Source organism: Staurois parvus, unplaced genomic scaffold, assembly GCF_062004578.1.
Source record: "Staurois parvus isolate SC_StPar_1 unplaced genomic scaffold, SC_StPar_1.0 ptg000578l, whole genome shotgun sequence".
NCBI classification, from domain to species: domain Eukaryota; kingdom Metazoa; phylum Chordata; class Amphibia; order Anura; family Ranidae; genus Staurois; species Staurois parvus.
The window spans coordinates 7902384-7928932 of NW_028318374.1; positions in this window are offsets into that span (position 1 = coordinate 7902384).

Genomic DNA, 26549 nt, shown 5'->3' on the forward strand with positions numbered 1-26549 from the left:
TATTGGCCTGAGATGGACCTTGCTGGTCATTAGGAATGTGTTGGAGGTGAGATGGGGGCTTGCAAACGTTGACACGACTAGGGAGTGTGGGAGCTTTTGCTGATCAGTACAGCTAAGCATTTGGTCAGAGTGAGGAAACTAAAAGCTAGTGCAGGCATCTCCATAGATATCTAGGTACCTCTCAGCAGTTTTTTCCTTTTTGTTAAAGCGGAACTCCAGCCTCACCAGTTTCTGTCTCATTTACTTCTGCCTCTGGTGCCTATTGGTAAACTACGCTGCTTTTATAAGCCAAACTCCAGTGATATTAAAAAATCTATCCTTGTTGCAGCCCCCCCCCCCCCCCCCGCACTACAAGGGTTTCAATAGGCACACTATTTGTTGGCAGATGCCCAGCCCTCTACACGACCCACTGACTGCCCCAGACATGCCCCTTGGAATTCAGGGTTTCAGTCACTGGTGCCCAAAACTGAACTGCATATTCCAGATGAGGTCTTACTAATGATTTGTACCGGGGGAATGATATCTCTCTCTCTGGAGTCTATACCTTTTTTAATACAAGAGAGGATTTTGCTCGCTTTAGAACCCGCAGCTTGGCATTGCATGCCATTATTAAGCTTGTGATCTACCAGAACTACCAGATCCTTCTCCACCATTGATTCCCCCAGTTGTACCCCCCTAGTATGTAAGATGCATGCAAATTCTTAGCCCCCAAGTGCAGAACCTTACATTTATCAATACTAAACCTCATTTGCCACATAGTTGCCCAATTACACAGAGCATTGAGGTCGGCTTGTAAATTGGAGACATCCTGTAAGGACGTTATTCCACTGCACAGCTTGGTGTCATCTGCAAATACTGAAATGGGATTTTTAATCCCAATTTAAAGTTGTTATACTTCTGTGTGTAAGTGACTGCGGTGCTGTTTCATAATGAGTAGAACTGACAAGTACTAACAATTATGTCATAATTTAACATTTTGCAATGGACATTATTGCTGCTACTGTAACTTTTTTATTTGTTTTAAAGTGGTTTTAAACCTCAAACTTGATATCCCTCTATAGTGTGTACATTTCTCAATCCAGAGCAGTAAGTGTTATTTCTGTCTGCTGCCTCATTCCTGTGTTATAAGCTTAAATCACTTCTGAGGAGTTTTCCTGACACCAAGAGAAAAATGGTGACAGGGGAGGGCACAGTCTTTGATTGACAACCTCAGCTCTGTTCCTGTGTGCTGTGTGAAGAGGGGTGTGTCCCTTTTCTCCAATCAGCTCTCAGAGCACTCCTAAAGTAACTTCAGCTCCCTGCCCCCTGCTTTTCAGAGCTGACAGTTCCTGTATAAATTCTGCACTTTGAATTGATGCAGGGGACAGACGGCTGCAGATACACAAGTACAACTTTCATGTCTTCCATCTCTGTGTATCACCTGAGACCAGTCACTTCACTTGGTATATGTAAAGGTTTACAACCACTTTAACTTACTATTAGAACACTTCTTTCAGCACTTGCTTGCTATGGTGTTGAAGGGGTGGTAGGGCTTAGAATTTTTACACTGAGGTTCTGAGACCTAAAGTGCTGATCAGTGAAATGGAAAATGAATGTTAAAAGTTAGTTGTATGAACTATCCCCCTCCCTTTCATGACAATTTCTGTCCACAGCTCTGGTCCATAGTAGCATACTTGCTATGCTGACAACTCTCTTGCTATCGTTTCCCAATATAGAAGTTGTTTATGTTCACATCAATGACCATGGGGAGCCCCATCACAAGGGGCCCCATCAAAATTTTTGCTATTGGGCCCTATAATCTGTAGTTACTCTCCTACTATGGACCCTTGCAGTGACTGGAAAGGAAAATAAAGGTACTGCCTGACTGAGCGACTGTTGACAATAAAGACTCCACCAGCTCCGGCGGCTTGGAAAGATGAAGTTGTATAATCCCTCGAAGGAATAACAAGATTGCATGAGCTATCACTGCATTCAGTGTTCTATACCTTTGGAAAAACCTGCCAGTGACTGTGTGATTGACAGCGACATGTTCATTATAGAAGGCTAGAAGTTCATTTATTTTCACTTAAAGCAGCTTATTGAGTCCAGATGCATGGTAAGGCTCACATACCAAAACTCATCTAAAACAGATCCCACAAAAGCCAACAAGATCTTTTATACAAGCACTGCCAGGTGATTAATAACGCCCATGGATCTGGGTCTGCGATCAATGAATAGGGCAGACATTTATCTGATCAATCTCATTTTTATAGCATTTGGGGCAATGTTGTGCAGATTTAATGTTATTTAAAATTAATTTCATTAGAGGTCAAGATGTTTAAGGGATGAATTCCTAATGAAGGTATAACAAAAGCTTTTTCTGAAAATTTCTTTTAAGTGACCCCATCAGAACAAGATAAAAAAGCCAGCATCTACAGGTGGAGAGGCCGATGAAATTTTACCATCTACTTGGTAATCTGGAGTAAAATAACACATAGCTGGAGATTCGTTGCCTTTATTAGAGCATCCATGAAAGGACCAGTGAAGATAAGTCATGTGACTAATACAAGCAGTTCTTCTTAAGACTGGTTTACACCTAGGCTGTTACAATCTGCTGTGAGAAAAAGTGTCCCTGACCCTTGTACTGCATAATAATGACTCTCCTGGAAAATAACTCCCCGGTCATTATTATATATATTATAATAACTCTCCAGTCATTTTTATATATGAAATAATAACTCCCCAGTCATTTTTATATATGTAATAATAACTCTCTCTATGTAATAATAACTCCCAAACAGATAACTCTCCAGACATGATTGCTTAAATATTCATATTTTTATTCTGGAATTCATAATGCGAATATTCACGTCTCCCAACCCTTTGTTTGATTTCTTCCGGAGAATATCACAACAGAATTTATACAATACAACGTCTCTCTTCCATATATAACAACCTCACTTCATGCATGCTGTTGCGTCGATATAGAACTTGGGCTAGTCAATTACGTTCTCTGTTTATTCTTTGCATTTATAACTTGGAATTTGGCGTTTTAAAGAATTTGGCACTTTAAAGAATTGATCCTCCAAATAATTAATTAATGATAACTTTCAATAATTAAAACCTGTTAAAACTCTTACTTATATATTAACCTTCCCGGTGGTCTGATTATGTCAGTATTTCTGTGCTCAAAGCTGCCTTTGGAGTTAATACTATTATTATTATTTTTTTTTTTTTGCATGGAAATATGTATTTTTCTTATTGTAGGCCTGTAATTTTTAGGAATAACTCACTGAAATCTGTCCGAACAAGAGTCTAGTAAACATCCCGGGTATGTTAAAATTTTAAAAACGAAATAATAATTTATAATTTAATAAATAATCATAAAAAATAATAATATAATAATAAATGTAATTCAATAATATAATCAAACCAAAAACACTGAAATTCGAAATAGAGCACCAAGTTCGCACATCACTGAGCAAAGTCGCAGAATCGTTTTCAGTGTCTGTTGACGAATTTCCCCCACGAAACATTATCACTCAATTCTGCAAGTGGTTCTAATTTACTATCGCTGTTCTCTAGCCGGTCTAAAACCAATTTTGACCTGAAGTGACGCTTTTTGGACGCCATGGACGTTTCTCAGTTTCCAGGCAGAAAGAACAGGAAAAATGCAGGCAGGGCACAGGACAAAGCACTCGGGACAAAATGTATGTGAAATGGTTTGATACAGTAATGTTTTACTATGTGATTTTAGTGTATTTAGTGAATGTCACTTTTTCACATTTTTAAATTTCCCGCCATTCCGTCCCCGTACGTCCCAGAGAATGGAACACGGTAAGTGAAGAAGAGATCCCGGAGCAACGCTGCAGTGTATTCCCGAGTGTAGCTCGGGGTTACCGCTTGTGGTGCTGAAAATTTACCCCGAGCTACACTCGGGAATACCTCCAGGGAGGTTCACAGATAAGGCATGTTAATTTAAGGTCTTACTTTCAACTTTTAGGTCATTTTGCTTCTTCAAAAATAGAGGAATTATTATTATATAGAGAGAGTTATTATTACATATATAAAAATGACTGGGGAGTTATTATTATTTGGGAATTCATAGAACATACTACACCCTATTCACCCTATCCCTAACACAGTGGCTTAAAATGCTTAGCAGTGAATGTGTCCTATAGGAAACCATGGTCAAACCATGGACTGTAGTGAGTTTCTGCAAAAAGCACTGAAAAATGCTTTGGTGTGAACCAGGCCTTATATTCGAACTGCATGAAGGTTGACACAATGGCACAAGTAGAAGTTCTCTGATAAAGATTAACAAATGTTCCACCAAGGAAATCAAAATTTATTTTCTGCTAAACAAACTAAAAAAGACTGAACAAAAGTTTTTTCTTAGTTTCTGTTTTGTATATAAGTCATTTTTTCTCCTTCACTGATGTGCGCTAATGAGGCTGCAGTGATGGGCACTGATAGGCTGCACTGGTGAGGAGGCACTGGTAGGAGGCACTGATGGCCATTGACAGGCATCACTTTTTGGCATTGACAGGCATCACTGAAGGGGATTAAAAAGCAGCACACATATATGACACAGATTGGCAGCACTGATTGGAACTGTTAGGAGGCACTGACAGGAACTGATAGGCAGCACTGATAGGCGGCACTGACTGACACTGATAGGCGGCACTGGCTGGCACTGATAGGTGGCACTTATTGGCGGCACTGATAAGCATCACTGACTGGCACTGATAGACGGCACTGAAAGGCAGCTCTGATGAGTGCTGGTATGTGGCATTGATGTGCACTGTTAGGCACTGATATGTGGCATTGATGTGCACTCATGGGCACTAGTATGTTGCATTGATGGGCACTTACAGGTGGCATTGATGGGCATTGATGGGCACTGGCAGGTGGCACTGATGGGGCTACACTGATCATCAGGGCACTGATCAGTGTATCAGGAACACAACGCACTGTCGACCACTACGCCCCAGGGGGCGTGTATACGCAGTTAGAGTGGGGGGACGTCATATGACGTCCTTCCAGAATGAGAGAACCGCCGCCGGTCCGTCATTTCCTTATATGGTGGGCGGGAGGCGGTTAAACTTCTTCATCTATTTGCTCTATCAATGGTGTAATCTCCATAAACATTCTGTAACCTTCTGTGGATGCCAAATAGCCTACATCCCTCCTTCATCAAGAACTCAAAGACAGCATGTTGGTTCTGCTTGGAATCCATTATTTACCAGCAATGAAAAAGAAGAAGAAAAAGAAGAGTTACTATAGAGGAAGAGATACTCTACCAACATGTGAAATTTGAACGACCTATGTTAATTAATAGAGCCCTCGTACATAGGCATATTTTTGCATCAGAACTGCTTTTCAACCTATGCAAGTCAATGGACATAATGGTCAGCCTTGGGCAATTGCCAACGGCTGGTCATTATTTAACACAGCAGCTTAGGTGGCTGCAGTGCACCCTTTCCTCAGTAAAGAAAGCCTAAATAGACTGCTGAACATGCAGTCTGTGCCTAGACAGTAAGCTAGTCTGCTTGCTCGTGCCATGTCTGTCTGATTCTGCCAGTTGAAAGTAGAAAATGTGAAATATTTAAATATAAAATGTTATAATTAGCTGGTAATAAAATGTTTTTTTTTATTTATTTAACGCTGGACATTATTGGGGAGATTTACTAAAGCTGGGGCTCTCAGAATCTGGAGCAGTTGTACATGTTAACCCATCAGCTCCTAATTTCACCTTGTTCAGTTAAGCTTTGGGAATAAAACTTGGAAGCTGATTGGTTTCTATGCATAGCTGCACCAGATTTTGCACTCTCCAGTTTTTGTAAATAACTCCCTATATGTTTATATGTAAGAAGATCCTTTACATTTATTTTAGCATGCAGAGTGCACATAGAAGCTTGTTTTGTGTTATTGTTAAAGCAGTATTAAAGCCAAAATCAATAATGTCATATATTGCAGCTTTCCAATCATTAGATGTGGCGGCCGCATTACTTTTCTTTTTAGGCTTTTTCCTCCTCTGTTGTTACCTGGTGATCTGGCCAGTAACACACCTCCTGTATTAGAGTGCCCCTGCTCTGGATGAAGGAGCACAGGGGCACCTTTGGACAGCAGCATTGTCAGTCTAGGGGGAGGAGAGTGTTAGATGGACTAGCAGATTTAGATACACTAACAAACTGAAGCTGAGCTCCAGCTAACACTTTATAAGCAGACACAGCAAGCAATTTTTTTTGTTTTGTGATAATTGTTTTCCATTAATAAATAAAAGCAGATCACTGTAAGTACCTCTGCCAGTAGTAAATGGTTTGTCTCAACCTTGTAAATGCTACAGATCTGCAGGACACTTTGTTCTTTTGAAAAACAACAGATTTACTGGCCAGATCACCAGATGAAAATAATGAAAAGAAAGCCTATAAAAGAATATAGCCATCATAACTAAGAATTGGTAAGCTCCAATACAATAAATGTCTGCCTTTGGAGTTAATACTATTATTATTATTATTATTATTATACATGACTAAGGTATAGCAGATATTACGGCTGCTCCTAAACCTTTTAACCTCCCCACCTAAACCTGTGACTTCCCCGATCAAAAACAACACTGACCTGCATTGGAGTTTAAAGGCCACAGCAGCCATTTTTATTAAGCAACAATTTAACAACATTTTTCGAAAATTACACATTCTTTGTAATAAGTCACCTAATCACTACTCCCCTTCCTGTGACTCCGGATTACGTCTTTAAAGTCTAGGGTCTTAGAGGGCGACTTATATATTGACCAACCGGCTGTATCTGCTACAAACATAGACTTCAAGGCCCCCAGCCGCAAATACACCGACTCAGGGACAATTTCCTAAAATTAGCCTTGATACAGCCAACTTACTCCTGCACCATTACTGCAGTAAATTTGCGAGGGTAGGTACACCCATACCTGTGATGGGCCCAACCCACCATTCACCAAAATAATAAAACCCATCACTGCCTTCCAAGACCCTGAGACCCCTGCCAGCTGACATGACAAAGACACCCAGAAAACAAGCAAACCCTTACAAAACACAGGAACACTGCCATCCATTAAACCACCTGTGACGGGAGTCACTTTGGGTGGGGGGCCCATGGAACCCAGCTCACTTTGGAGAGGTGGGGAGACCCCTGTCTCAGCTCCCCATATCCCTATTATGTGTAAGTTACCCTGTGCCTGTTAGGGGTGCAGGGTGATATGTCCTAATATTGTGTAGACATGTATAGGTGGGGTGGGGGGTTGTGGAATGTTTAATGCCATGTGGCTGCATCCTATTGTTCTATTGTGTGTCTTGCTTGAGAGCAAACTATTATGGAAGGTATGTGTTTGTGTGTTTTGGCTTGGTGGGGGGTGTTTCCGGCAGCCCTCCCCTCTGATGGGACTGTCTGCTGGTGTGTCTCTTGTTACTGGGTGTGGATTGCCCAGCCCTGTGTCATTATGCAAGGAGGGGGGATTGTTCCCTTGAATGTATATATTGTGTATCTGTTTTAAAATAAAGGAGTCTATTTCCTGATTATTTGAAGACTGGTGTCGTCTAGTCTCGTATCTTCAGCAGTGGTGTCCATAGTCGGTGTTCGGACGGGGAAGCGGTATTATAACGGAAATACCCAAGTGCAGTCAGGGTCCGGTGTCGTTACACCACCCATAACCACTGAAGATGAGCCCCACAAACACGGAACTGTCAAACCATCGTGTGGGAGGGAGGGCGGGAGAAACTTGTTCTACGCTATCTAAGCTCCAACTGACTCTGACCACTCTGGAACTGCCCTGCTAACTCTCCCTGCCACCTGGCCCCTCTTAAGCCCCACCCAAGCCCCCTCCAATCAGCTACTACCTTCCCATTTCAAACCAAACTCCTCTATTAACCCTATCCTGCCAACCTAGTCATGCCAGACCCTCCACCTAATGCTGCACATCTAGCTCCAGGCCTTATTCTGGATTTATATCACGCCAACAGTTTGCTCAGCGCTTTACAATATAAAGGAGACAATACAGCAACAATACAGTTCAATACAAGAGGGTTAGGAGGGCCCTGCTCCTTGGAGCTTACAATCTAATCTTATTTAAGTAAAAGTACGGTAGCACTCTATCAGTCTCTTAAATTTTGGTATGTGATGGAGGTGGCAGTACTGGAACTGATGGAAGGTAGGACAGGCTGCGACTGAGATCATTATAATACTCCTTCTGTTGCAGGGAACTGGATTTGACATGTTATAACCTCTTGTTAGGGTCACTTTAAACCACCAGTTACTGCTGTTTCATTAAACAGAAAATTAATTAGCAGATAATTATTGGGATTCTTTTATTATACGATTGGTCTTAATATGGGACAATATGGCTTCAAATGGGACACGTTATCAAACTGCCAAAATTGTCTCCTTCGAAGAAGACCTGTCATATTTCAGCAAAGGATGCAACAAAAACTAACATTTCAGAATACAGCAGGTGCTCTTTAAATGTAGCCGCCACTTTGCTCATTTAATTCCAGGTCGCTTGAAGACAGCACACTCCACTAATCCAACGCTTATAACAATTCAGAGACGCAAAAAGAGAAGGACTTCAGTGTGAACCCTCGCTGAACAAAATGGCTGATAAAACAGATTGCATCCCCCAGATTGAAGTATAATGGCCCAGGCTCTATAATACTCATTTAGGACACGATGACATCGGGTCACTGGACAAATAAGATAAGGGACTTGTGAGTCCCATAAGTTGTAAATAGTGGAATAGCAGGTAGGGTAACTGCCAACATAAGCAATAGTATAACAATAATTAACTTCACCTCTCCCGGTGCCAATTTTTTTCCTTGTAACAGTGGCCAGACTTTGATTTCTACATCTCTACTGGCGTTTATCTTTCCCGTTAAAGCAAAACTGAGGAGACAGAACATAAAAGGACAAATAATAGCAAGGATTTATACCACTATCGAAAAATAATTCTGGTTCTACTGCAGTCCTACAAATGGATTTTAGGCGGGTGTGTTGAATCTTATGCAGGCCATAGATGGGGAGAAAAACGGCAGATTTTTCCTTTTAAAAAACGAAAAATCGGTCGTTCAAGTGGCCGACGTTACCATCAATGGTAAAAAAAATCGGCCGATTTTCTACCCGTCTAGAGCCGGCAAAAAGTGTCCCTGCAGAAAGCTCTGCTATTTCTTTGACAGTTCTCTGACAGTTCCTTGACATTTATAGAAGTTGCAACAATGTATCTATTTGTTTCCATTTAGGATACAGATGTTTTTATTCGGAAACAAATAGATACAATGTTGCAACCGCTGTAAATGTCAAAGAACTGTCAGAGAACTGTCAGAAATAGCGGAGCTCTCTGCAGAGACACTTTTTGCTGGACTGGAATTCTTCTTATTTTCATCCTACTTCTTCTTCTTCATCATCCTCATCCTCTTCTTCTTCATCATCCTCATCCTCTTCTTCTTCTTCTTCTTCTTCATCATCCTCATCCTCTTCTTCTTCTTCATCATCCTCACCCTCTTCTTCTTCCTCATCCTCATCCTCTTCTTCTTCCTCATCCTCGTCCTCTTCATCATCCTCATCCTCTTCATCATCCTCATCCTCTTCTTCTTCTTCATCCTCATCCTCTTCTTCTTCTTCTTCTTCATCCTCATCCTCTTCTTCTTCTTCTTCATCCTCATCCTCTTCTTCTTCTTCTTCTTCATCCTCTTCTTCTTCTTCCTCTTCTTCTTCTTCATCCTCTTCTTCATCCTCTTCTTCATCCTCTTCTTCATCCTCTTCTTCTTTTTATTCATCCTCATCCTCTTCTTCTTCATCATCCTCATCCTCTTCTTCTTCTTCATCATCATCCTCATCCTCTTCTTCTTCTTCTTCTTCTTCATCATCCTCATCCTCTTCTTCTTCTTTTTCATCATCCTCATCCTCTTCTTCTTCTTCATCCTCATCCTCTTCTTCTTTTTCATCATCCTCATCCTCTTCTTCATCCTCATCCTCTTCTTCTTCATCCTCATCCTCTTCTTCATCCTCTTCTTCTTCTTCCTCTTCTTCTTCTTCATCCTCTTCTTCATCCTCTTCTTCATCCTCTTCCTCTTCTTCTTTTTCTTCTTTTTGTCTTCCTCTTGCAGGTCACTGCTCATGCGCAGATTTTTTATCGGCCGATTTTTTTTCCAACTTTACCGGAAAAAAAAAACGGCCAAAATACCGAAAAACGGCCGACCAAATCGCCCACTAACGATCCGAAAATCGGCTGATTTTATTTTCGGCCGAAAAATCGGCCGATTTTCGACCCATCTATGGCCTGCATTACTCGAACAGCTGTGTAATCTTTTTTTTTCAAGGGAGCCAGAAAGATCAAGGGTGGGGTTGGCGGGAAGAAGACCTCAAATTAGGGTTGCCACCTTATCCCTTTTAGGCTAAGTTCACATCTTTGTAGGTTGCGTTTGAGCTGTTTGTGCATTTTTGACGTGTTTTTGATGTTTTTTTTTTATTTGTTAATTTTTCTTGTTGCTAGGAAGATCTGAAATACAAAATGCGTCATAAACGCATCAAAAACTTGGCAAAAACACACTACATGCTTTTCTGCAGCACTTCCATTGAAGTATATAGAACCAAAACTACCACTTTGTACGTTAAAAATAAGCAAAAACGCAGCGGGTAAAAATGCAGAGATGTGAACCTGTCCCATAGGAAATCATGTAAAATGGACTGTATTGCGTTTCTGCAAAACGCTGCAGAAAACGCTTAGGTGTAAACCTAGGGTAAAACTGAACACATTTTAATTACACGGGTTCTGTGTTTTCTGCAGTGTTTCGCAGAAACGCAGTACAGTCCATTTACCATAATTTCCTATGGGACAGGTTTACATCTCTGCATTTGCACCTGTTGTGTTTTTTGGAACTTTGGGACTTTTTTGAAAGCATAGATTTCAATGGGAACGCTGCAGAAAAACACATATTGCGATTCTGCTGCATTTTTGCCGTGTTTTTGATGCGTTTTGCATTTGAAACCTGCCTAGCAACAAGAAAAGTAAAAAAAAAAAGAAACCCCCCACATCAAAAACATGGCAAAAATGTGGCAAGAACGCAAGTGCAAGAACGCAATGCAGAAACGCACAAAACGCAACCTGCATAAGTGTGAACCTAGCTTTAAGGTGGTAATTAAACTCGCTTAGTGCTTTACCTGCAATAAGTTAGCTTCAGAACCTGTGTAATTGTTCAGTGTTAGGCCTCATGCACACAGGGCGTTTTTGCAGCCATTTTTAGGGGCGTCGTTTTTTTTCAAACAGCAGCAGTAGCAGCCCAGGGGGTTGATTTACCAGAACTGGAGAGTGCAAAATCTGGTGCAACTCTGCATAGGAACCAATCAGCTTACAGGATTTATTGTCAAAGCTTAATTGAACAAGTTGAAGTTAGAAGCTGATTGGCTGCCATGCACAGCTGCACCAAATTTTTCACTCTCCAGTTTTTAGTAAATCAACCCCTATGTGTCCATGCATACATAGACTTTTAATAGCAGTAGAGTTTACTGTCGGGAACCCCCCCCCCCCCCCCAGGGCCAGTGCATCCAGGAGCAGCAGAAAAAACTCTTGACGCGTCTAAACCTGAGCGCATCTAAACTCTAAGCATGTTTAGAGCTTGAGCGTTAATTCAGTTAAATGTCCACAATAAATAATTATTCTTGCCAAAAAATGAATTAACATCCAAGCTTGTAAACGTGCCTAAATGCTTGTAAAAGCTTTAGATACTTTTACAAGCATCAGGCATTTTTTTCTGCAAAAACGCTGCAGCCAGGAGGACAGCTTCTATGAGAGTTTTTTTCTTAACGTCCTGCGTGTATGAGGCCTATAAGGGATGAGCTGGAAACCCTACCTCAAATGGTTGAAGCGTCATGGTATCCACACCTCTGCTGCCTAGGGTTGCCACCTCATCCCTTTAAAATTGAACACATATTAATTACACAGGTTCTGTGGCTGAATAAGGTGCTAATTAACCACTTTCCCCACAGATGCTCAATAGGGTTTAGGTCTGGAGACATGCTTGGCCAGTCCATCACCTTTACCCTCAGCTTCTTTAGCAAGGCAGTGGTGGTCTTGGAGGTGTGTTTGGGGTCATTATCATGTTGGAATACTGCCCTGCGGCCCAGTCTCCGAAGGGAGGGGATCATGCTCTGCTTCAGTATGTCACAGTACATGTTGGCATTCATGGTTCCCTCAATGAACTGTAGCCCTCCAGTGCCGGCAGCACTCATGCAGCCCCAGACCATGACACTGCCACCACCATGCTTGACTGTAGGCAAGACAAACTTGTCTTTGTACTCCTCACCTATATATATATATAGTCCTCCTAGGTATGGAGGGGCACACAACCTTCCAGGATGCAGCAATTGAGCCTGGGTGGCCAACCTCCAGGCTTGAACACTGTAACCTGGCCAGGAGGAGGAAGAAGTTAACCCTTGTGTAAGCTCTGACAACACCCAACATGAGCTTACACAGGGTCAGGACACAGTGCTCCAGCGGGGGAGTGTAGGTACGGTAAGTATCAGTAGGTGGTGGATTTTACTACAAGGGAACATGTATTGTTGCCCCAAGTGGGGAATGTGACAGAGCCTTTTCAAAGATGCTCTACAGGCACTGGACATTGTTCATCAGACCAGCAAACTATATTTTGTATAAGGCTTGGTTCACAACTGCATTTGAATACATAGGGGTTGATTTACTAAACGCAAATAGACTGTGCACTTTGCAAATGCAGGTGCTCCAGAGCTTAGTAAATGAGGTAAAGCTTCCCTTTGCCAAGAACACCCAATCATGTGCAAGGAAAACAATATTTTTGCTTGCACATGATTGGATGATGGAAGTCAGCAGAGCGTCTGCTCATTTACTAAGCTCTGGAGCAACTGCCTTTGCAGAATGCAATTGTACTTTGCAAAGTGCATAGTCTAATTGCCTTTGACAAATCAACCCATAGCGTTGCACTGCAATGAAAAAGGTATGCTGTGCTAGGCAAATGCAATGCAACACAACGTGCTGGTGTGAACTGCATTCATAGGGAACCAGGGGCGGACTGACCATTTGGGATCATTAGGGGGCCCCATGAGATGCCCCTGGAACCTTTTTTATAGGCTTTTTTGAGTTTGGGCAAGGACACAGGGGCCCCATGATCCCCTATTGCCCGGGGGCCCCATGAGTTGTCAGTCCACCCCTGTAGGGAATCCGTTATTTTTTGGTTGCCATGCGTTGGGAATGTGCTCACAAATGCACCCCAAGTCATCTGGTGTGAATGAACCCTAAATATAGCAAGTGGGTGCTAATACCAGCTCAACATAGCAACCAAGGGTCTAACCTTCAATTATTTGTCCTCTGCTGAAAGCGGTCATTTGGCAGACACAGGAGCTACCCGCCAACACCAGGTAGATTAATACCTGGTCATATCTTTAAGGTGGTTGTAAAGCCTTACATATACCAAGTGAAGTGACTGACCTCAGGTGATACACAGAGATGAAACAAATCCTCCTACATAACTTTTTTATCTACAGTTTTCTCTTCTTTGCATCTGTTCAAAGTGCTGAATGGATAAACCTTATCTCAACTGTCAGAAAACAGGAGGTGGAGAGCTGAAGTTACCCATATGGAAGAAAAATATATTTGAAATATATTTTTTAAATATTCTTCCCCATTATACTGACATATATTTGAAATTCTACAATTTTGACCAGATTCAATATATTTCAAAATTATTTTAATAAATATTTTATATATATATATATATATATATTTTTTTTTTAAATGTATTCTTCATATATATATATATATATGTATATATAGTAATTTTTTTTACATCATATATCTGTAAACGCATTCCAAAAATCCAAAAATGTAGATTTGTATTTTTAAAGACATACAGTATATTTGAAATTTATTTTTTAAAATATTTTTCATATATTTTGTAATAAAAATACATTTCAACATACAGTATATATATATATATATATATATATATTATATATATATATATATATATATATTTCTTGAAATATATTTTGAAATATATTGAATATGGCCAAAATTGTAGCATTTCAAATATATGTCAATATATTTGGGAAGAATATTTTTTTAAATATATTTCAAATATATTTTTCTTCCATATGGGTACAGACTGCAGAGCTCAGTGAGGAGTACTCTGAGAGTTGATTGGAGGTAAGAGACACACGCCCTCCACTCAGCACACAGGGAGAGCTAAGGCTAAGGCTGTCAATCGCAGGCTGTGTGCTGGAACTCCCTCTCCTGTCCCCTTTTTTCTCGGTGTCAGGAAAACTTTTCAGAAGTGGCTCATGCTGACAGCGGAGGAATGAAGTAACAGACAGAAGTACACACTATAGAAAGATATGCTTTGTTCATATTTCATGTCTGAGGTTTCCAACCACTTTAGGTATCTATAGAACAGAGATCTTCTTTAGAAAGTCACATCCGTTTATCATCCGAAGTTCTGGTTGAATTCGAGGAGCTGGAAGAAATGATCTTTTCAGCTTTTATATTTTTATCCCTCCCCTCTTTTTTTTTTTAACATTGTGATTGACAACTTCAACAGAGTCTGTTGTCCCATAAATCATACTGTTAATGCACAGCCCAGTGTGGCTTTTGTTTGGGAGAAATTGCCTGTACTAGGATTTTATTCTTCATCAATGTCAGGAGCGCTGTGATTAATAACTGCTGGTGAAATGCAAAGTGGTTTTCACGCACAATTATAATAATTCACTTTTGGACGGATCATGTGTCACGGTGGAGATAATTTATATCCCTTGTTTATTTCAGATTCCCTGTTATGTGAGCTGTACTGCTTCCCTCAGCTTTTTTATTTCTATGTCAACAAGGTCTTGGCCTACCTCAGCGGGCTCCTCCTGGACATCTTTTCATGCAATCGCTTAAAGGAGGACTCTGGGAATAATACACTCAGCAATAGGCAACCTTAATAAGTATTTGCTAGGATTTGCTGAATTTTGAATTCACCATCTGGAAGAAACAAAGGCTTACAACATGACACAGAGCTTGTGCTGGGCTTCATTTACATGTGTGCATTGTGTGAAAACGCATAACATTGCATGGTTTCCTACAACTGTAAGCATGTACCGGGGTGGGCTCCCCAGGATACAGTGAAGTCACGAACAAGGAAAGCAACCCCAACACCAGCTTTTGTCACAACAGAATTTTACTTAGCTGTGGCAAATAAACACAACCACAAATGCTGGGAACATACATAAATTTACATACACCCAGCCCAAAGGCTGAGACCCTTGTGCTGCACAGCACGGCGCCTTCTGATGGATGAAGGTAAAAAGTGAAGTAATTTACCTACTGGGGGGCACAAATAAGCTGCCACACCTTACCTGTTATTACCCTAAAAGAGCAGGAATCAGTGTATGGGTGTACGGTATGGGCTAGCCTGCGTTTGCAGCACAACAGCTTACAATCTTACACAAATCTACAGTATTCCCCCTCCCATAACTGGTCCTGTAGCACGAGCCTGAGTATTCCTTCTGAGCAAAACGCCAGTCTGGCTTGAGTTTGTAGGATTTTATCAGCTCTCCAATGTGAAATGTCACTTTAAGTTGTGGATTCCTTCCAATCAGTAACAACACTTGTGGCCAGACACAAACAGAGACCCTAACTAACTAACTATAGGCCTGGACTCAGTCTCAAGGCGCCAACACTGAAATGAGGTGCGTGCACGATCTTACCGACCCGAGTCTGCTTTTCATCTGCTGGTGACTCTGAACAGAACAAATGTCTTTACAACAAGCATGCGGTCTTGCCATATATGTTGCTTAGTTCCTCTGCTCTCATCAGCCCCACGGGCTTTTACCAGAGTTTAGGAGCAACAGAGTTTAGGGGCAGTTAAACGTTCTTTGTCTGAATGCAGAATAATCGCATTCAGGAGAAGAATGTTTTGGGCAAAAAACACTAAGTGCGGCAAAAACGCGTGTAAATGCATGTAAACGCGTGTGAATGCGGCTAAGCACTAGCTGCGTTTAGCGATTGGGCATTTATCAATGTCAATGGAAAATACTCTGGCCAATTAAATGAATAAACGTCCAAACGCTAAACGTGGTACCGCGTTTACAGGCGTTTTGCCACGTTTAACATTTTTCTGCTGCCAAGAGAGTTTTACGATTGGTGAGTATACATGAGGCTTAAGGATACTTAAAGTGGATGGAAACCTCAGACATGAAATATGAAGAAAGTATATCCCTCTATGGTGTGTACTTGTCTCAATTAGGAAAACTTAGAGCTTGTTTACACGTGCTTCAAAATGTGGCTTCGGACTCGCTTTTTTAAAGTGTTATAATGCCAACCAAAACCCCTGTCACTAAATAAAATGGTTAGCTTACAGTTCTGTTTACACGTTGCTTTTACTTAGCTTCAAAAATGATACTCCATGCCCCTTTAACCCCCCCTGGCGGTATTCCCGAGTGTAGCTCGGGGTAAAGTTTCAGTACCAAAAGCGGTAACTCCGAGCTACACTCGGGCTTACAATGCGGCGCTGCTCCGGGATCCCCCAATCACTTACCTTGTCCTGCGCTCCTGCGATGTTCCTCCTGCAGTGTCCCCTGTAATGTCCTCCGGGGGATTCCGGCATCTGTCATCTGGGTTCCGTCTCCTGCGAGCGCCGGGACGTATGGGGACGGAACTGGCTGGAAATTTGAAAATGACAAAAAGTGACATTCACTAAATTCACTAAAATCACATAGTAAAATATTCCTGTATCAAACCATTTCACATACATTTTGTCCCGAGTGCTTTGTCCGGCGCCCTGCCTGCATTTTTACTGTTCTTTCTGCCTGGAAACTGAGAAAAGTCCATGGCGTCCAAAAAGCGTCCCTTTACGTCAAAAGCGGTTTTAGACCGGCTAGAGAACAGCGATAGTAAATTAGAACAACTTGCAGAATTGAGTGATAATGATTCGTGGGGAAATTCATCATCAGACACTGAAAACGATTTTGCGACTTTGCTCAGTGATGTGTGAACTTGGCGCTCTATTTCAAATTTCAGTGTTTTTGGTTTGATTATATTATTGAATTAAATGTATTATTGTTATATTATTATTTTTTATGATTATTTATTAAATTATAATTTATGATTTCATGTTTCAAATTGTAATATACCCGGGATGTTTACTAGACTCTTGTTCAGACAGATTTCAGTGAGTTATTCCTAAGAATTACAGGCCTACAATAAAAAAATACATATTTCCATGGAAAAAAATTTACCGCTTTGAGCACAGAAATATAGACATAATCAGATCGCTAGGGAGGTTAATGGTGCTTCAAAGCGTCTCCGAAGCCTCCATAGAAGTCCATGACAAAGCTCTCTTGCAGTAGGTTTTGATAGGCTTTTATTCAGTTTTAGCTTTGCTTTGTCTTGGAGGTATTGCAGGTATAAGATAACTCACTGCAAAACCAAAAAGTGAACCTTTCCATCCAGATTTAAAGCTAATAGAGCCACTGATGGACTTTTAATTTCAAAATATGTGCACTACAGAGGAAAATAATATATTGGATATAAATGCAATATTTATATATATTATATAAAAGGTTATCCTGTCTGTGTATTCTGTCTCCCTTTCACTGGATAACAGGGTATGCTTTCAGACGCAACGTAATATATATTTCTAGCTCATACGCTATATAGCTAAAGGTTTGTGGACACCTGACCATAATACCTAGATGAGCTTTTTAGACATCCCATGTTGCTACTAACAATCCTCCCCCTTCCTCCGGCTTTGTGGCTATAATGGCCTCCATTCTTCTGGGAAGGCTTTCCATGAGATTTTAGAGTGTTTCTGATAATGTACTACAACAGCTGGCTTTTAGAAAGACGTCATCAGCAGTCATTTCTGGTTCATGTGTATATATTCTGGGAGCGTTTGGTGCAGATGTCACATCTGGTGTGAAGCGTGGAGCAGCAAGAAGGTGAGTGTTTTCCAGACCAGAGCGGAGCAGACGGCACACATGGTGTGCAACATGGGAACGCTATAGCAGAAAGTGAGTGGGGACCTAAGAGATAGGACTGAACAGCAGAGGATCAGGGGGACCAGAGCAGAAGAAACTACCAATGTCACTCGCACTGCACTGCATGGGAGTAATATAGTAGGAGGTGAGCAGGTACCAGAGAACGAGGAGGAACAGCAAACCAGAGGATCAGAGGAGCTGGGGGAACTACTGAGCGGGGGATCAGCAGAGCTGGGGGTTACTATTGAGCGGGAAATCAGCGGAGCTGGGGGTTATTATTGAGCAGAGGATCAGCAGAGCTAGTAGTACTACTGAGCGGGGTATCAGCAGAGCTGGGGGTTACTGTTGTGCGGGGAATCAGCAGAGCTGAGAGTTACTATTGAGCAGAGGATCAGCAAAGCTGGGGGTACTACTGAGCAGGGGATCAACAGAGCTGGATGTTACTATTGAGCAGGGAATCAGCAGAGCTGGGGGATACTATTGAGCGGAGGATCAGAAAATCTGGGGGTACTACTGAGTGGGGGATCAGCAGAGCTGGGGGTTACTATTGAGTGGGAGTTCAACAGAGCTGGGGGTTGCTATTGAGCTGGAGATATCAGCAGAGCTGGGAGTTGCTATTGAGCGGAGGATCAGCAGAGCTAGGGGTACTACTGAGCGGGGGATCAGCAGAGCTGGGGGTTACTATTGAGTGGGGAATCAGCAGAGCTATGGTTTACTATTGAGTGGAGGATCAGTAAAGTTGGGGGTACTACTGAGCAGGGGATCAGCAGAGCTGGGGGTTACTATCGAGCGGGGGATCAGCAGAGCTGGGGGCTACTATTGAGCCGGGGATCAGCAAAGCTGGTAGTACTACTGAGCAGGTGATCTGCTGTACAAGGGTACTAATAAGTTGGGGATCTGCTGAATGAGGGTACCAATGAGTTGGGGAACTTCTGACATTGGGTACTACTGAACTGGGTTTCTACTGGGACCCTTTAAAACAAATAGAAAATCAACACGCACACAGGGCATTTGCCAAGTTTCATTAAAGCATCAAAAAAGCATAATTTAAGCATCAGTGAAGCATTATTGAAGAATCATGGAAGCATCAAAACACATCAAAAAGCACGTTGAAGCAGTAGGCACTTTAATGTGTGTTGAAGTTGAAGCAAGTGTAAATGAGCCCTATGTGTCATTTCTGTCCACTGCCTCATTCCTCTACTATCAGCATGAACCATTTCTGACAAGTTTTCCTGACACCAAGAGAAAAATGGCGACAGTTTTGTTCCTGTGAGCTGTATTGAGGGGGGTGTGTCTCTTCCCTCCAATCAGCTCTCAAACCTCCACTCACAGCACTCACAGTGTGTAATTTCATCTCTCTGCCCCCTATTTTCTGAACTCTTGAACAAGTTTTGTTTTTTAAATTCAGCACTTTGAATGGATGTAGAGAAGAGAATGCTATAGCTAAACAGGTACAACATACACTGCTAAAAAAAATTTAAAGGAACACTTTTTAATCAGAATATAGCATCAAGTCAATTAAACTCCTGGCATATTGATCTGGTCAGTTAAGTAGCAGAAAGGGTTGTTAACCGTTTCAATACCGTGCAATTTTACACCTTCCTGCCCAGGCCATTTTTCACGTTTCAGCGCTCTCACACTTTGCATGACAATTGCGCGGTCATACAACATTGTACCCAAACTAAAATTTTATCATTTTCTTCACACAACTAGAGCTTTCTTTTGGTGGTATTTAATCACCACTGGGGTTTTTATTTTTTGCTAAATTAACAAAAAAAGACCAAAAATTTTGAAAAAAAAACACGTTTTTCTTTGTTTCTGTTATAAAAGTTTACAAATAAATAATTGTTCTTCATAAATTTAGGCCGAGATGTATTCTGCTACATGTCTTTGGTGAAAATAACCCAAATTAGGATGTATTATTTAGTTTGTAGGAAAGTTATAGAGTTCACAAACTATGGTATAGATCTGAATATTGATCAATCCTGAAGTAGTGACAGCCAATCTAATTTCTTGAGGTCCAAGAATGTCAGAACAGTACAGATATCCCCAAATGACCCCTTTTTGCAGAGTAGACAGTCCGACGTACTTCATAAGAGGCATGACGAGTTTTTTGAGGTTGTATTTTTTTTGTCATAATTTTTCGGAAAATTAAAAAATTAAAAAAATTATTTTCACTGTTTTTTTTTTTTTACATACTGTCACCAGTGCAGTACAGCGTCATCATATAACTGGCATGGCGGTGAACAGGGACACTGACTGGTGACAGTATGAAAAAAAAAAATTTATTTATTTATTTATTTTTTTATTTTTAATTTTTTATTACATTATTTTTTTTTAAGATTTTTTTTTCATATTTTACTATGACCAAAGTAGTACAATGTTACCATAGTAACATTGTACTACTTTGGAGAAGTGATCAGTTTTTTTTTTTTTTTACACAATTTGCTTATAGCAAAGAATTACTTTGCTATAAGCAAGCATTTACCTGAATGACACCGATTCATTCAGGGTTTTTTTTTTGTTTTTTTTGTGCTTAGCTGTGATTTGGTCACAGCTATTCACATGACATGTGCATGTGATTAGCTGTGACCATTCACAGCTAGGCACTAGTATACAATGGATGGCATGAAGCCATCCATTGTATACAACTGTCATGTGACCTGCTGTGATTGGTCACAGCAGGTCACATGGTACCAGCAACGGGGGCCGGTACTCAGATCTGTCATCGGCCGTGTCCGAGGTACACGGCCGGTGACAGATCGCGCCGCTGCGCGGCTCTACATTAGCGCAAACTGCGCATGTGCGGGAGCACGCCAAATGGCGTGCACCCGGAATGCCGAAGCACTTTTGAAGCCACCAAATGGCCATTGGCCGGGCGGCTAATGGTTAATCAGTTTCAGCTGCTTTGGTGTTAATGAAATTAGATAGGCAACTAATCTACAGGTGGAGGCCACTGACATTTTTTTCACTACTAATCTTTTCTGACTGTTTTTCACAGTTTTGCATTTGGCTAGGGTCAGTGTCACTAATGGTAGCATGAAGCAATACCTGGACCCTACAGAGGTGGAACAGGCAGTCCGACTCCTCCAGGATGGCACATCAATACATGCCAGTGCCGGAAGGTTTGCTGTGTCTCCCAGCACAGTCTCAATAGCATGGAGGAGATTCCAGGAGACAGGCAGTTACTCTAGGAGAAGCATGGAGGAGATTCCAGGAGACAGGCAGTTACTCTAGGAGAACTGAACAGGGCCATAGAAGGTCCTTAACCCATCAGCAGGACCTGTATCTGCTCCTTTGTGCAAGGAGGAGCACGATGAGCACTGCCAGAGCCCTACAAAATAACCTCCAGCAGGCCACTGGTGTGCATATCTCTGACCAGACAATCAGAAACAGACTTTATGAGGGTGGCCTGAGGGCCCGCTGTCCTCTAGTGGGCCCTGTGCTCACTGTCTGGCACCATAGAGCTCGATTGGCATTTGCCGTTGAACACCGGAATTGGCAGGTACACCACTGGCACCCTGTGCTTTTCACAGTTGAGAGTAGGTTCACCCTGAGCACATGTGACAGACTTGAAAGGGTCTGAAGAAGCCATGGAGAACGTTATGCTGCCTGTAACATTGTTCAACATGACCATTTGGTGGTGGGTCAGTGATGGTCTGGGGAGGCATATCCATGGAGGGACGCAGAGACCTCTACAGGCTAGACAATGGCACCCTGACTGCCATTATGTATCGGAATGAAATCCTTGGAACCATTGTCAGACCCTACGCTGGTGCAGTGATTCCTGGGTTCCTCCTGGTGCACGACAATGCCTGGCTTCATGTGACGAGGGTAAGCAGGCTGTTCCTGGAGGATGAAGAAATTGATACCATTTAATGGCCCCCACGCTCGCCTGACCTAAAGCCAATAGAACATCTCTGGGATATGTTTTGGTCCATGCGACGCCACCTGGTTGCACTTCAGACTGTCCAGGAGCTTAGTGATGCCCTGGTCCAGATCTGGGAGGAAATACCCCAGGAGACCATCCGTTGTCTCATTAGGACCATGCCCCAACATTGTCAGGCATGCATACAAGCACATGGGGGCCATACAAACTACTGAGTACCATTTTGAGTGGCTGCAATTAAATTTCAGCAAAATGGACTAGCCTGCTGCATCATTTTTTCACTGATTTTTGTCTTTGAATTCAGTCCTCTGTAGGTTGATAATTTTCATTTCATAGATATCCAGCAGGAGATTTTTCCCCATTGAGATCTAATGTGTTTTTAAAATGTTCCTTTAATTGTTTTTGAGCAGTGTATATAGGATTTGTTTCATCTCTGTGCCAATCTTTTCACTGAGTATATGGAAGGGTTTACAACCACTTAAATACTTAATGGCAAACTGTCTATATTAGGATTTTATTCTTCATCAATGACAACCCCATTTTCACGCACACCAGAATGCATGGTGCTGTGGTGTGGCATGATATGTCTTATGGGTCAGGTACTTCTTTTGAGCATTTCTCATGCATAGGGCAGCCCATTGAGATGAATACGCTTCCCTACAAGCAACACGCAGAAACTTTCGGAAATGTGCGGATCCACACGTGCACTCCTATGCTTTGAATGAAGTCTTAGACATCTTATTGTTTTTGTGGTTTCCAAACAGGGTTGACTTTAGGTAAAATGGCGGCTTTATCACAGTAGCTAATATTTAAAGTGAACATAGCATCAGATTTTGTTTTCTTGTTAAAGTGATTATAAAGAATTTTTTTAAAGTAACAATCATGTTATGCTTAACTGCTCTGTGTAATGGTCTTGCACAGAGCAGCTCCAAACCTTCTCTTGTTGGGTCCCCTGTTGGCGCTCCTGACTCTTCCCTCCCTGCCGAGTGTCTCCATAGCATGCCACTTTGTGGTATGTCCATTGACTCACAGAGCACGGCTCAGCCACGCCTCGCTCTCTCCTTACTGCCTGTGATTGACAGCAGCAGGAGCCAATGACTCCCTCTGCTACCTCTCTGTCCAATGAAGAGGGAGAGAGCTGAGAGATCCACTGCGACTGCATATCACTGGATTGAGCTCAGGTAAGTTTTTTCCCTGGGGGGGGGGGTGCATGCAGAAGGATTTTTTAAAGCCTTCTGCCTTTATACCACTTAAAGACTAAGCCTATTTATTTAAACTCAGCACAAGGGATAGTACTTACATTGAATGAAAAGTGTCCCTTGTGCTGGTGGCTGCTCTCTTAATAAATTCTTCCATCCTCAGCCCCCCAAACCCCCGCAGTGGTAGTCTTCTGATGCTGGTGGAATTAATACCAGCCACTGGACTTGTCATAGGCACTCTACCTGAAAAGTGCTCTATGAAAAGAGGAGGTAGACCTCTATTTGCCCATCCTACATTCATAAAGCACTTTTCATTGATGGAAACTGAATGGAGCAGAAAGGGTGGGTATAGTCGGCACTCTTGACAAGTGCCCATGCGCAGGTACAGCAGCTTGTATTAACACTCACAACACTAGAAGATCACCATGGTAAGGCTATGGGGTGGGGTGGGAGGGGACAACTCCTCCATCATCCTGTGCCCTGCCACTTGCCATAGGCCTCCTCACGACATTCCTGACAATAGGCCTTTATATGCAGAAGAAGGAATGTCATACAAGAGTTAGCTTCACTGTATTTTACTGTTGGCGTTCAGGGAATGGCAAGACAGTCACATCACTGTGACATACAGTACATTTTGGAGTCACACACACAGACAATAACATAAAGTGGATGATCCATAGTAGTCACAAGTGAAAGCATGTGCAGTACCTCCCAGCTATTTCCCTCTAGTCTCTCCTCTGCTCAGGGTCATCAGTACTCACATGGCTGTGTTTTCTGTAGACACCTCATAGCTGGGTACAACTCCCCCGGGTCCCTCCAGGAAAGCATCTCCATGCAGGAATCTCCAGCCTGGCCTAGAAGGATTTTTACAATAGGCCATAGCTCCCACTTTCTTAAAGCATTACTAAACCTACAATAGTAAAATCAGTCTGTATATGCAGTTAGGCATGCTTGTTATACTCACTGTGGAACCTAAGGGGTTAATCCTCTGCACTGTGTAAAAAGGATGATTGATCCTGTCTTCTTTGATCCTCCCCTTCTTATACTATCCCCAATCCATCATCTGATAGAAAACAGCCTTAGGGACAAGCTGCATATGCTCAGTTTAGTGTGTATTGCAAGAGAGATTTTTATTGGGAGGGTGCATGTGCTAAGCACAGGGCCAATCAGCGCTGTCCAGACAGAGGATCAGGGGTTATGCAGCCTCATAGGACAATCAGTGAAGAATGAAAACTCCTCCTACAAGCTTTAACCAGTGCTCAGCTGGACACTGATAGAAGTCACAAGACTGCTCTAACTGCTGATGAGAAAAGGTATTTAGCAGTTTATATTTATTAAAATAGTTGTATTTCCATGTTCTGTTGTACTATGGGAGATCAGATATAGTGAATGCAGGGTCCGGGGTTTAGTAACACTTTAAGGGACAGAATATAGCAGGCTCCTCCTGTGCACAGGTCCTCACCTCCTGGCCCTGTTCAGTGCCCATGTGTTTAGGTTATATTCTCACAGGTGGGGTATTTGGCTCGCACTCTCTGTGTCCCCTCCCCATATATCTTATATGTGGGTTCTGACTCACCCCTGACATCACTGTGGGAGGGCTCTACCTAAAAGGACCCTAACACCAAGTGTCACTACCTGCTGTACCAGACACTATTCTGGTATACAGCCACCTAGTGGCAAAGTGACTAACTGCACCTGCCTACACCCTAGCGTCAAAAGCATGCATTTCATCTGTGTTTTTGAAGCCTCATAAATACCTGCCAACACTTTTGATTTACTAAAGGCAAATAGACTGTGCACTTTGCAAAGTGCAGTTGCACTCTGCAGGAGCGGTGGCTCCAAAGCTTAGTAAATGAGCAGAAGCTCTGCTGACTTCCATCATCCAATCATGTGCTAGTACAAATTTCAGTTTTCTTGCACATGATTGGGTATTCTTTGCAAAGTGAAGCTTTACCTCATTTACTAAGATCTGGAGCAATTGCACTTGCAAAATGCACCATCTATTTGCGTTTAGTAAATCAACCCCTCTGTGTCAATATCTGACATGTAGCGTTTGGCTGGCTTTACCACTCTCCAGAGCCTTATTCATGTAAATGTGCTTCAAATGCACCACAAATGCCTCTATGAGGTACTGCTTGAGATGAGTTTAGAAAGTGTTTTCAGCCTAAATGATAGTATAGCAATCCACACAATAGAAAACCAGCACAGAGGAGGCATCTAAAATGATGGGGTTAATGGTTGTCTATAGTATCTAAACTTTCAAAACATGTCTATACAAGCCCTAAGGCCTTGTTCACACCTGCTTTGCTCTCTGAAGAGCAATCTGTATTTGGAATGCTCTTCAGAGAGTATTAGACAGGTGGGTGAGGAGGCGTTGTATTCCCTTTTGACCGCCTGCTTTAACCCCCCTAAATACTGGACAACCATACCACAACTGTGCATGTTGTATGGGTTGTATTGGGTAGGCAGTTCTGCCAGCTGAGTGTGACTGGGATAGAATTCCTGCTGAGACCACAAAGCAAAGCACCGTGCTATGTCCACACACCAGCCCCTGCCTCTGCAGCAAAAGGGGAAGCGGTTGAGGGGGGAGCAGTTGAGTGGCTATACCTCTGGGTTTTGCCACTCCCCAATCACAATTGTAAATGAGCACTTATGTAGCACTACCACCTTAGGAGTCGCTTGAAGATTTGGGTCCCCCTATAGTCCTACACAGCCATGAGTCACATGTCTTCACCAAGGCTTGCATCCAGAGTCAGAAATCAGTCCTTGAGCTTTGGTTTTGTTGTTTTATTTATGGGATTTGAGCTGGTATAGGGTTAGGGGTGTACAGGATGCCCAAGGGTACTGATAAACTGAGGACAACTTAGAACTATTTACAAGCCTTCTTCTGCCGCACAGGCTCTGTTGGAGAGCTAGCCAGCGTCTCCTTAGTGTACCACCCCAGACCTATTCCTCTATACCCAGAAATCTGGAGGTATTCCTGAACAGGGGATCTGGTGCCTGTCACTTTAAGAGATGAACAGTCACTGGCAGATGGCTAATCTGGTTTCCCACCAGAGTGTTCCTTCCCCTATCTGCACAGGGGGTGCAGGTATACTAACTCAGATCCTCTCCTGTACCGCTTGTGGGTTGGTGGCTGCTACCAGGCCAATCAGCTGGGCCACTCCTTCCCTGCCATACATGTGGTCCCCTCTCAGGGGGCCGGTGAGCTCTGAGCTTTCCTCCATTTCAGCTCCAGGCCTGCAGGTAGGCCCCATCTCACTCAGCCTCATATCTTCCTCTCTGTCTTCCACCCGAACTCTCCTTCCACTCTCCTGCTACTGAGCAGGTTCCAACACTTTTAAGGGTGTCCAGTCTCTTGCCATCCTCCTGTTGGGGATAGGCTCAAGATTGCAGCGATCCACTCCTCAGATCCACTAAGGCAGATCACTGCCTCTAGAACCTTCCTCCAAAAGCCCTAGAGCAGGGGG